This window comes from Neomonachus schauinslandi, chromosome 6 (assembly GCF_002201575.2).
Source record: "Neomonachus schauinslandi chromosome 6, ASM220157v2, whole genome shotgun sequence".
Taxonomy (NCBI): Eukaryota; Metazoa; Chordata; class Mammalia; order Carnivora; family Phocidae; genus Neomonachus; species Neomonachus schauinslandi.
In genome coordinates this window covers 17,686,841-17,700,168 of record NC_058408.1, presented here as the reverse complement: position 1 = coordinate 17,700,168, position 13,328 = coordinate 17,686,841, and the positions used below count along the sequence as shown (strand labels likewise).

At 35.7% G+C, this 13,328-nt stretch overlaps 1 pseudogene; it reads right to left on the bottom strand.

Moving 5' to 3' along the window:
• Nucleotides 1-756: 756 nt before the first annotated feature.
• LOC110588152 lies at nt 757-1,097 on the bottom strand (annotated as a pseudogene).
• Between the last annotated feature and the right edge of the window lie 12,231 nt (nt 1,098-13,328).

Sequence of the window (13,328 nt, the reverse complement as noted above, 5' to 3'; positions counted from 1 at the left end):
GCAAAACAGCCTGATGGGTTATTCTGTTTAATTCAAATGCTTAGACATAAGCTTTATTACTCCATCCTATGCATGTTTCCCCCTGCAAACAGCAAGTAATTAACATTACTTTGGGTCAATTTGTTTCAGATATCAAGGTTATAATATATGCATTCAATTCTCATTCAGATGTCCGGCAGAACTTCAGAAAACCTTTTGCAGGCAACGGAAGGAACTCTGTCAGGTTGTTTCATCTTCCCAATCACTTGTGAAGAGCTTGTTACGTACAAGTGGAGAGAAATTTTCTTACAAACAAATGGGACAATCAAAAGAGGCACTTGATGTGGCTATTTTTAAAAAAGAGTCATTTCAAAGATTGTATCCATGCCTCTGAGTGGAGGAAATTTCAGTGAGAAAATTTGGTAATGGTACTATGACTGCTATAAATATTGGTTTCAGCTAGCTTGTATTGAGTTATTAACATGAGATAGGCAGTATGCTTTATATTACATGTGTTAGCTCTTTTAATATAGGTAAAACCTAAATGAACTCTAAGAGTATAACAAATTAAATGCAGTAAAATTCTATTTGAATGAAATCAGTAAAATGGTATCCACAGACCAGGCATAAAAGACCCCAAGTTTTCTAAGTACGTTTACCAAATTTTGTAATTTATTTTCAAACTTTTCTCGGATCTTGTGGGGGGGGGGGTTGGTCATTTTTTTGGTCATTTTTATTTATTTTTTAGACAACTGATAATTTATATAAAAAGTTGATTTAAACATCTACAAAGGTGACTTCAACCTCCACTTCTGGCTCAGTACTGTTGGAAGTAATTTGCTTAACAATCTCAGGACTGTGCAAATCATTGAGTCGCTTGTGGATCCTCATCTGAAAATGATCCCAAGTCTTTGAAACTTCAAAACAAGGAATTTTTCTTACAGTGATTCTCAGAGTCTTGGTCCTTCCACTTTGAGATTCTTTTCCTTTATGCCTCTGAGCAAATCAGCACATACCTTCTCCAAAGATTTTATGCTGTGGCCAGTTAGAGTAATTCTAATTTGGTGAATCACCACCTCTGGTTCCAAGGGTGTCTTCCCAGTGTCTTTAAAAGCCATTGCCCTGGGTGGCTGCTTGCTCTACTTGTTCCTTGGGGGGAGCAAACAGCAGGGAGTGAGGAGCAGTAGTGGGGTGTGCAGAGCTCTGTTGTGGCTGCCCCTTAGTCCTCCTCAAAGAGCTTTTGGTCATTTTTACATGAACATTTTTCTTTTTAGAAAATGAATACCTTCTTAGTACAGACCCTTAGTTTTAATAGGAGGGAGAAAAAAGATTTTTTTAATTAAATAATGTGGGGGTGCTTAGGTTGCTCAGTCAGTTAGCATGGGACTCTTGTTTGGCTCAGGTCATGATCTTGGTCACGGTCCCGGGATCAAGCCCATTTTGGTCTCTGTGCTCAGTGTGGAGTCTGTTGGAGATCCTCTCTCTCTCTCTTTCCCTCTGTTCCTCTCCCTGCTCTCCTGCTCTCTCTCTAAAATCTTTTTTAAAAAATTAACTAGTTAATTAATTAATTGAATCGTGTGTCTTTACTTTCACCTTGTATTTTTAAATACACCTTAGCTACATATTCTTATGGCATTCATATTACAATGTATGGAATTTAGTGTGGGAGGTATTATTATCCCTATTTGATATATGAGATAAATTAGAGACAAAAATTTTTGATTGGTCCAAAGTCACATAGTAACTCTGTGATATATGCACTAGCCACCATTTGAGACTCAGGCAATTAGAAAGTTCTTTTAGAGGCACTTCACTAAACCTGTTTTCCATTATCCTTATATCCCATGGAAAATTCTGACAAATTCTAAATTGAAGGGGAAAGAATTTTTTTTGTGCTATGTGATCTATCAACTTAATAAACAACTAACAAATATTATATGCAGAATTTGGAAATTTCATCAGGTCAAAAACATCAAAAAGACATTATTTTCATATTTTGGATATAAATCAGTATTCTGGAAACAGCTATTTTTAAATCTTAAAAAATTTGCATTAATTTTTCATATGAAATTTTGACAAGTAGTGTGCTTTATCTTTCAAAGGTATTTGTAAAAGATTGTAGAAGAAAGTATTTCCTATATAATTGTGTTCTTTGTGGTCATACAGTCATAGGTGGGTTTGATTTAAAAATATATTTTATAACATACTTTTTAATGTATTTATTTATTATTTATACTTGGATTACAACCCATCACTTACTAATTTAATTTTTTCCATGTAAGAAGATTCTTAAGTAGTAAAAGTAAAATTAATGTCACTCTTCACTATTCATGAATCATAACACTTTGTTGTGTAAAAAAAATGCATAGATATGTATGTGATAGTTAATGTCTATATCTGGGAAGAAGAGAAATAATAAAATTTATAGAAATAATAGCAATTGCAGTCCACAGTACACGAATTGATCAATGTTTAGTATTGTTTAGGTTTTTTAAATTTTATTTTGCTCTATATATGCTAGCCACATTGTGTTTCATTAGTGACAAAATGTTAGCTTTTTAGAACTTCAATCAGAGCTTATAAGAACACCTTAGCAATTGATTCAAGTCTTCACAGAATTAACTAGATTTAATTTGTATTTTAATGGTTAAGAAGAATGTGTAATAAAAATAATCTTTGTTATGTCTATTCATTTAATTGCAACTTAACTTCACCTATATTTAAATTTATTAATGTTCTTTAGTGTAAGGACAATGTCTTACTCTGGATTAGTAGATACAAAGTGCCTGTAAACAGTGCTTATTTGAAACATGTTGACAATTAATAAAAGCAAGGTATTAACTTGCTAATAGCTCATTCTCCTGGGGGCAGTATTTTCCAATCAAAGAACCTTATTTACACCAATAGACATTTACATGTAATGTAAAACTTTGTTTTATGTTAATTAATTATATTAATTAATATTCCAATTATCTTTGGAATTTTCCCATATGAGATTCTCTGGAATAATTAACTATCATATCTTTTGATCTAAAGTTCTTTTTTTATCATAATTTATGATTTTTTACCCTTCTTTTTTCAGTTGATTGAAAATAAAATAAATGCATTCAAACTTATATTCATTTTTCATTTAAATTGAGAGTATACTTAAATTTAATTTCCTATAATACCATTGTTTAATACAAAATTCAAAGAATCAAAGCAATCCTAATGTTGCCATTTTTTGCATTTTCCTTCAGCTTAAAATTATATTTATCTTATTTTTTTGAAATAAATAACTCTTGGTAAATATTATCTCCTAACTCAAAACAAGATAAGTAAAACAATAAAGAAAAGATTAAAGAGAAATTGTTTCTTTTTAACTTAAATATATTTATAAATAAGATCAACCATATAGGGTGGAAAATAATCATTTAGGTAAATATTTGGTGATATATGTGTCTATATGTGTAAGAATCTTGTCCAAGAAGGAGAGGATATGTTGATGTCTAAGATCCATTTATTTTTTATTGATAAAATGGAAAAAAAAATTTTATCAATTAACAAACATTGCCTAATAAACGTTGCCTAAAAAAACAAAAATATCTTGATATTAATTATCTATATTTTATCAATATTTTAAATATTTTTTATTTGTACTTCTTCACTAAAATCTGAATATGCTGGCAAAAAAGCTCCTAAATGTTAAGCTTATTTATAGAAAATTATGATCTGAATTCCATATTCCCACAATCATGAATAGATGTTGGTATTTCCCCCTCCCACACACAGGTGAAAATTATGCATATGAGATAATAAATAGGAAAAAAAAATAAAGATTTATGTGGTGCGGTTAAATCAATGAGTTAAAAAATGCAGACTACATATAAAATAATTAAGAATTAATGCCCCATTTATAAAAGTACTCTTTATTTTTTTTCATAGAAGTACTCTTTAAAATAATCAATAACTTTTGAGAGATGAGCAGATTACACCTAAAGTATATTTTTAAATCTTGACAACTGCATATGGAGAGGAGTATTGAGAAACAGGAGTGGATTAAGCATTCTGTGAGCTACTGGGAACTTTAGCCCTGACTCTAACTCCAACTGTACTAGGAAAATGGAAAAGAGGAGATGTTGGGGTGATATGCTTAACTTCATATATTTGAATGTCTGTCATGCTGAAAATTGATTAGAGCATTTATTTTGATCTCAAGGTAGGTCTGAGAATAAGGGTGACAGTCACTTTGGTGCTTGAAATGCAAATCAAGGCCATTGACCTTCATTCAGTGTTCTTCAGTACCTTTTAAATGTGAGAGAGCAACGTGGCATAGAGACTACAGGCATACCTCAGAGATATTGCAGGTTTGGCTCCAGACAGTGCAATAATGCCAGTCAAGGGGCGCCTGCGTGGCTCAGTTGGTTAGGCGACTGCCTTCCGCTCCGGTCATGATCCTGGAGTCCCTGGATCGAGTCCCGCATCGGGCTCCCTGCTCGGCGGGGAGTCTGCTTCTCCCTCTGACCCTCCTCCCTCTTGTGCTCTCTGTCTCTCATTCTCTCTCTCGCAAATAAATAAATAAAATCTTAAAAAAAAATAAAAAATAAAAAAAAATAATGCCAGTCAAATGAATTTTTTGGATTCACAGTGCATATAAAAGTTATGTTTACATGATGCTGTAGTGTATTAAGTGCGCAATAGTATTGCATCTAACATAACAATGTGCATACCTTAATTAAAAATATTTTATTACCAAAAAGTGCTAATCATCATTTGAGCTTTCAGCGAGTCATAATCATTAATCATAGATCATCATAACAAATGCAATGATAATGAAAAAGCTTGAAATATTGTGAGAATTACCAAAGTTACCAGAGACATGAAGTGACCATATGTTATTGGAAAAATGGTACCCATGGGATTGGTGGATGTAGGGTTTGCCACAAACCTTCAATTTGTAAGAACACAATTATCTGCAAAGTGCAATAAAGCAAAGCACAATAAAACGAGGTATGCCTGTATGTTAAATTTTGTGTCAGATAATTCAGATCATAGACATAAATATTTTGTGGATTTGGAAAGTTATTTACGTGTCTGAGGATCAGTTACCTTGTATAACAATAAACGGCTTATTCATAGGTTATTAGGATTAAATAATGTAAGTGAAATGGCCGACACATAACAGTTTCTTAGTCAAGTTCTTATATTTACACAATTCAATGTTTTTGTTTTTTTAAAGATTTTATTTATTTGACAGAGAGAGACACAGCGAGAGAGGGAACACAAGCAGGGGGAGTGGGAGAGGGAGAAGCAGGCTTCCCGCCAAGCAGGGAGCCGGATGCGGGGCTCGATCCCAGAACGCTGGGATCATGACCTGAGCAGAAGGCAGACGCTTAACGACTGAGCCACCCAGGCGCCCCGTACACAATTCAATGTTTAAATGGGTGTATGATATTAATGAAAGGTGAGCTTTAATAATTAAAAAAAATAATTTTATTACATTTAAAATTATTACTTGAACTACATTCTTATAGTCCCCAAATATCATTGCAATATGAATTTAGAAGGCTGACATGTAAAGAATTGCAAGCTTCTCTAGTTGAATAAATTTTCTATAAATTTGCTCATTCATGCAAGAAAATACATCACACCAATCAAATTGCAGATATAATAATGAAAAAGCAAAATTGTGCCGTGAGTTTTGAACACCTCTTTAATTTGACAGCAGTTACCTGACTAGAGATGAAAAAGACAGAATTATTTACAACTGCAGAAATTGCTGCTGGGTTGAAACTGGCATTGAAGAAATGTACCCTTTAGCAATCCCCCTTGGCAAGAGTGCTAACATGTCACTGTAAATAACCCTGCTGGGATCAGTTGTCATGCCCCCCAGGGACACTGTTGTCTATAACACAAAAAGGAATGAGAGGAAAGATTTTCTGCTAGAACATGAGTCATTTCTAAGCATTAAACTAACAAAGCTTGCACTAAGTCAGATGAGAAGTACACTGTGGGAAATTGCATAGAAGCTGCACATCAGCAAAACGTCTTGGCAGGAAAGGGCTGGACATGTAGAAGTACAATCACTGTCTTATTTGTCACTCTTGGGAACACTAATATGAAAGTGACTAATATAGTATAATAGTTCCCAGAACCAATTAATTAATCATAGCATGCCATTAATAGTTACATTCCTTGGGGGAATATTTCATGCTCAGGGAAATTAAACTATTTTATTATGATAAAGTTTTCCCAGTCAAAAGTACTTCAAATTTACATTCTCACACTGTTAACAAGGTGGGGATTTCCTAAATGAAGGAATTATTGTCATATGGACTACAGGTGAGTTCTGGACAAAATTAACTTAAGTGTCCATGAGAAGTAAAATTAGAAATAGGTTCTTTCTGGTCTTTTTCTTGTGCTTTGCATTAATTGAAAATATTTAATGTATTGTTCCCATTTTTGAAACACCAAATTGTGATCAAGTCAACTTTCCTTTAAAATACAGTCCAATACCTGCTTTGCATTTCAAATAAATGGGACAGAGGCCCAGTCTCTTAGTTGAAAAGTTTGAAGTTAGTTTATAACTTCCTTATTGCAAAAATGTTAGTCATTTTTTTTCTTCTTTAAGTTATACTGGTTCCTCAAAATCAGGCAAAGTTAATGTCTTTCAAGAGTTTGACTTTGTTCATATTACTGCAAATTTCAATTGTTTCACTGATAGTAATATTAAATATCTAAGTAAGTGCATAAAGTACAGCAAGTTTATTTTCTTTATTTCTTCCTCCCTGAAACATGTGTCCTTAGGATATAACCATTTTTCACTATGCCCAGCACAATGCATCGCCTACTTAAACAGTGTCCAACACTCTCAACCTCATTAATGAAAACAATATTGAAATTCAAGTTTTCTTTGTAGTTTGCATATATTTTTCCATTTAAAGGGAGAAATTATTTTTTAATGTTGATCTTTCTGTAGGACTCGGTGTACAGATCACCAAGGGTCCACTCTAGTCCTCATTTATACCATATTGTATGCAATTATTTTTTCTATGGCATTTTTCCTTCTTATTTACCTCTGGATATTAGCCTCTGAGCTGATTATCTAGGTCAGTGATTATTCCCCATACTCTATAGCCTCAATGTTCATTACTTACAACCTTTAAATATATAATAGGAAATACTGTTTCTCTTAGATTTTCTCTTCTGACCACTTAGAAACTATTTTTCCTCCCCTATACCTGTCACACTAATTAATGGGCAGGATTGTTCCTGTGATCAGTAGCTACGTATATCCCCTAGTATATGAGGCAAACATGTTATGAACACATGTGACATGATAATGTTAAACCATTACCAGGAAAACGTTCTCAGAGTGAAGAGAGACTACAGAGCATGGGAATGAAACTTGGTTTGGGGTGCGTATTATGAATTTCTTATCAGAAACTGGAGGTGCTCAAGAACTGAATCTTTTCTATCTAAACTCTATCCTCCTTTAGGGGATGGTTAGTGTAGGGGAAGAAAAATAATTTTCCCTCTATCCTTGTAAGTTCTTGGCTGAGACTCCCCTTGTAATAGAAGACAAACTAACAAAGAAAAATGAACAAGTTTAATGACATATTTGTAACAGGGAAAACAAACAAACAACAACAACAAAAAACCCTTAATATGTTGGACTCCATGTTGTTTCTATTTCCCTTGTTGTTACAACCTATAAGTTAGAAACTTCTGCTTAGCCCCACATGTAGGCATATTAACCATCAAAGGGATTTTGCATACAGCTAAGATTTGCAAAAACCACTCTTTACCCAAAACCTACCTCACCAGAGGAGATAGGGAAGTAGCCAGAGAAGTCATTATCTCAATTCCTTCAAGACTGAGGAATGATCATAACTCGGAGGAGATTAAAACCATGCCCCATAGGGTTAATGAGTTTAAAACTAGCAGAAAATTTAAAGCCTGTGTTTCAGAGAACTATTTCTTCCTAATCAGCTCTTGTATCTTTTCAGACCCCACTAACAAATCCACTAGCTGTCTCTTTGGAAGCCTGGATTCAAAGTCAATTTATGTGGTTCCAGCCCATGAACAAGCAAGGCCCTGCATTACTTACCTGAGATAATGAGCCCAAGGCCCCATCCAGTTTAGACCAGCTCTTCTTGTCCTAAAATAATCCTGAGGTCAGGGCCTAAATTTCTCCTCCTTCTGGTGTTAAGTCTCCACCCCAAAGTGAACATGGAATATATGTTATATATGTTTGCTCAATGCACATACTCCATCTTTCCTCATGCATAGTAGTAAGTTTCCCCACCCTTTTCATCAATAGGTATGTAATCTCAACCCCTATGATTATAAAAAAAACTTATTCCCTCCCCCTTTGGGGAAGCAGATTTGAAGTTTAGCCTCTCATCTTGTTTGGCTGCCTCTCAAATAAACCCTTTCTTTGCTGCATACTTGATGTCTTGATGAGTGGCTTTGCTGCACATCAGGCAGGCAGACACACTTGGGTTCAATTACCTATTTACCTTCTGTATACATGAGGGATACCCAGAAAAATGGAGTAATTCCACATAATGGCCAAAGCCATCACCTTAAATATCATCTCCACCTGAAGACAAAAGGAGACTGGGCTGGGAAAGCCCAGTTTTCAGGAAAAGAACCCTAAATAAGTGCATGATTGTTATGCAGATTTAAGTCTGTGCCTTTTTATTTTCTACAGATTTTGTCATCCTCCTATTCCTGGTATAGAGAAGAAGTCACCCTTGCAAATGGAGATTTTTCTTATAAATGTAAATGTTTCCTACAGAAGGATAACTTCTGCCAGTTTTCAGAGCTTCTCTTGTGTCCATAGTTTCTTAAAAATAATCACCTGAAGATAATCCTAACGCCAAAGAGGCATATTTTGTGGTGGCAAATTCTGCCTCTTTTGAACGACTATATAATTTATTGTCAAAACAGAACATTTTTGAGGTTGAAGGTACTGTTAATAATTATGTCAGCATTAAAACCCTAAATCCATATTCTTGCACAGTTCTTAGATATAATCTCACTCTACCATAACACTTTGCCAATAAACCTCAATTAAAACAGTAGCTCATTTTCCAAAATTTCAGAACTTATCCTTGGATAGTTCCCTTCATTAGGCACATACTAACTATCCTTAATAAAATGTACTCCTATAAACAGACCAAAAATTGAGATCTTTTTCTAGATAGCCTGATTTTAAATTGGGCTTTGGCCAAAAATAGTAGTGTTGAATATATTTTCAAAATGTTTAAGCTTGGAACAATAAAATAGTAATAAAACATTAGGACTAGGGGTGCTTGGGTGGCTCAGTCAGTTGGACATTGGTTTCTTGGTTTTGGCTCAGGTCATGATCTCAGGGTCCTGCAACTGAGACCCAAGTTGGGCTCTGCTTTCAGCACAGAGTCTGCTTGAGATTCTCTCCTTCCTCTGCTCTTCTCCCTGCTCACATGCACTCTCTCTCTCATAAATAAATAATAAATAAAATAAATAAATAAAATCTTAAAAAAAACCACATTAGGACTAAAACACAAAACCTATACATAAATAGAACTTGATACAATATTAAAAGTAAAATGGCTCATAATACTGGTATGCATAATGTTGTACTATGGAATTTTGTTACAAATGATAAAAAATCCAATAATTATCATTACCCTGTTAAAAAGAAACAATAGACCCAAAATGGAATCACTTTTGCTAAGCTCCACCAAGACTTAAAGCCTAATCTAATGGCAGTTGCAGTCTCTCCCAGGGCTGAAGTTTTAAGCCAATCAGTCTGGAATTTTCAGATTACCATTGGTGATATGCTTTGCATGGTAAGACCCCGTAAGGTGAGGTAACCTGGGCTGAAATAATCCATTCTTTTAACTTCCTTCTGCTGATAAAAATCTTCATTTTGTACAACTCCTCAGATCTCCCCTCTATTTGCTAAATGGAGTGTTGCCCAATTTATGAATCATTGAATACAGCCGATTAGATCTTTAAATTTACTCAGCTGAATGTTTTGTTTTGTTTTTTTTAACAGATTTAGTCACAGTGATGGTAATCAAAACAAACTTCCTGTGGCATACAGGGACAAGGAGAAACAGATGTGGTACCCATAAGCACTTTGAGTTCACTCTTTCTCACCATTTCTGTGAGCCCTAAGTTTCTCTTCGTTTTGAGCTCTGCTCTCTTTGCATTGAGTTCCCAATCTAATTGGCTTTCCAGTCAGTTCCCCATTTGATTAGAAACCCTAGGCCTGGTTTTGTACCCGGACTCCCAGATTCTGTGTTAGGAGCTGTTGGTGGCAGCTGAAATTCCTCATTTCTGTGGAATCAGTCCACAGTCCCCATATGTTGAAGTCTGCTGGTTCGATCCTTTCCTCAATCTAAAGTTCCGTGGGAATTGGTGGTGGTTAGTGACAGGAATCAGACTGGGTCTGACTGAAAAACTAAACTAGTCCTGGCGTTGGACTGGGTCTAACTTGAGCTCAACTGGGTCCAATAAAGTCCTGCTAATGAGGATCTTGGAAGCCAGAAAGCTGCAAAATTTGGTGGGCATGGGCTGAGGACTTAAAGCCTGTTAGAGCACTAGCCACCTCAAGAAGACTCCTGTGAGGATGAGTTGGTTACAGAATGGGTTAGATATGAGACAGGGAAATCAAAGGGGCCCCATGAAAGAAAAAAAAAAAAAACTGTTGGTTCCCCCCACCCCCCTTTACTTCTTTTTCTATTCTTGCTAGGACCTGTATCCTTGCCCTACACATGCCTTAATATATGTCTTCCTTGTAAGGGACAAAGAGTTAATGATATTTTTGGAGTTTTCCAGCACAATTGGTAATATCTAAACCATTGGCACTAGACATCTCAATGCAAGACCCCTGGCTTCAAGGAATAAGTGTCTTATAATGGACACTTGGACCTTGGCCTTCTGTTTCCTGGATACCTGAGAAGACACGTATATCAGACCACCATCCTCAATAAAAAGGACCAGACCTCAAACAAAGATGAGACTCATGCTTCTTTCCTGGATGGTCCCTCTGTATCTGTTCTCTCTGTATCTTCAATAAGCTCTACTTTCACCTCCTGCTTTCACCATCCTGCATGCAGTCAAGGGTCCTCTTGGCTTGTCCTTTGGGACCTTCCTCTGGGTCTTCAGACCTGGCCTGTTGGCATCAGACTGACACTAGTTCATCTGCCAACCTCAAGAAAATTTCAGTGCAACAAAGTACTGTAATATACCCCACAATCTCCAACCCCACAGCATAGCCCTCTTGCATATTAGCTTTGTTCTCAGAAACCTAAAGACCTAAGCTAAAAGAAATGAAATATTTTATATCCAAAGAGTTGAGTGTGCCATAAGATGTCTTTTTAAAAATTTTATATCTAAGAACTGTGGTCCTGGAAGCTGTAGATATCTATAAAAATGGCATAATCTTACTAAAGACAACTAGTCCAATAGCCATTATGGGGAATGTTCCATTTAAATAAGATTATTTTTTAAAATGTACTTGAATGCAAGGATTCCCAAATTAAAGAAACAGAATGGGATACCTATTTTAATTGGCATGCAAAAGCCTCCAAAAGATTCAAAATTCCAAAATAGTTTTATTAAAAGATTCATTGCAAAAAGTTAACAAAAAGAGATAACTTAATAAAAAGAGATAAAAGTTACCTAAAACAAGAGACTATAAAGCTGACATATAAGATGGACATAACTTCCATTGTTCCCCTCTATCCTTTATTTGAGTACTCATTCTGGTAATCTTTTTGTTACAGGATTTCTTTTCCTTAGTGCCCTCTGTTCTTGGTCATGCTGCTTCAAAGAGTGAAGAGGTAGACCAAACCAAGAATGGTGGGCAGCAAAGCAAAGTTTATTGAGCAATAAATCTTATTGAACAATAGTACAAAGCTCCTGAAGAGGTAGGGGACCCTAGAGGGTTACCACTGGAGTTTTTAAGTTTAGGGGTTTTTATGGGCTCATTCATGGGCTGTTTTAATCTGATTAACCCTCCCTGAGCCTGTCAGCCAATCAGGTTTTTGGCATCTACCTATCAGAGAAGGGTGAGAAAGGGTGGAGGGATCCTTCCAGGGTGGTGTAAAATCTTTTTAAAGGTGGTTTCCTCTTAGGGCAGGAAACCCTTGTCCCTGACTCCTTTCTTCCAACAATCCTTCATTACTTTGAATTGCCTTTCCACTCTGAAGAGACTATTAAGCATTGTCCTTTTAAAATAAAACCAGCAGAGGCTACAGCGGATTTTCTACAGGTACCTTTCACTCATTGGTCAAAGGCCAAACTAAGGACCATAGTTTAAAAATTTCTTAAAACCAGGGAGGATCCTCAAAAGTTATTGTAAATAGATTACCTCCTGAACCTAGTAGAGAAAGGGAAATAAAATTTCACATTGTCCCTTCCTTTCCACATCCAAACCAATTGGTTATTGATCCTTTCTTGCTCAGGGATAGCTACTGCTTTCTTGCATGTCTCATTTTTCCATCCTAAGAATTTGGCTTGGCTTTTTGCCTTCCTGGGACATGCAGGTTGTCAATTCTTTCTTTTGGATCTTTTTGGGAGTTAGTCTAGATCTTGAGAAAGATAAGATATTTTGTAATTTTTTTGAGGATGCCTCTCAGGTCCATGGGGTTGTTTAAAACAAACTACTATTTGTTCCAGTTAAAATCTGAGAAGATATTTTTTAAAAATTTAATAACTTAATGATCAAAAACTTGGCCAAATTGGAAGGTGATATTCAGAACCTGATAAGAATGTTTTTAGTCTTTCTGCCCTAAGCTAAATGTACCCAGAGGGAAAGAAAAATATTCTAACATAAGTGAATGGGTGTATCAGTCCTTTGGTTTATTTATTTATTTATTTTTATTCTTATGTTAATCCCCATACATTACATCATTAGTTTTAGATGAAGTGTTCCATGATTCATTGTTTGTGCATAACACCCAGTGCTCCATGCAGAATGTACCCTCCTCAATACCCACCACCAGGCTAACCCATCCTCCCACCCCCCTCCCCTCTAGAACCCTGTTTGTTTTTCAGAGTCCATCGTCTCTCATGGTTCGTCTACCCCTCCGATTTCCCCCGCTTCATTCTTCCCCTCCCACTACCTTCTTCTTCTTCTTTTTTTTTTCTTAACATATATTGCATTATTTGTTTCAGAGGTACAGATCTGAGATTCAACAGTCTTGCACAATTCACAGCACTTACCAGAGCACATACCCTCCCCAGTGTCTATCACCCAGTCACCCCATCCTTCCCACCCCACCCCCCACTCCAGCAACCCTCAGTTTGTTTCCTGAGATTAAGAATTCCTCATATCAGTGAGATCATATGATACATGTCTTTCTCTGTTT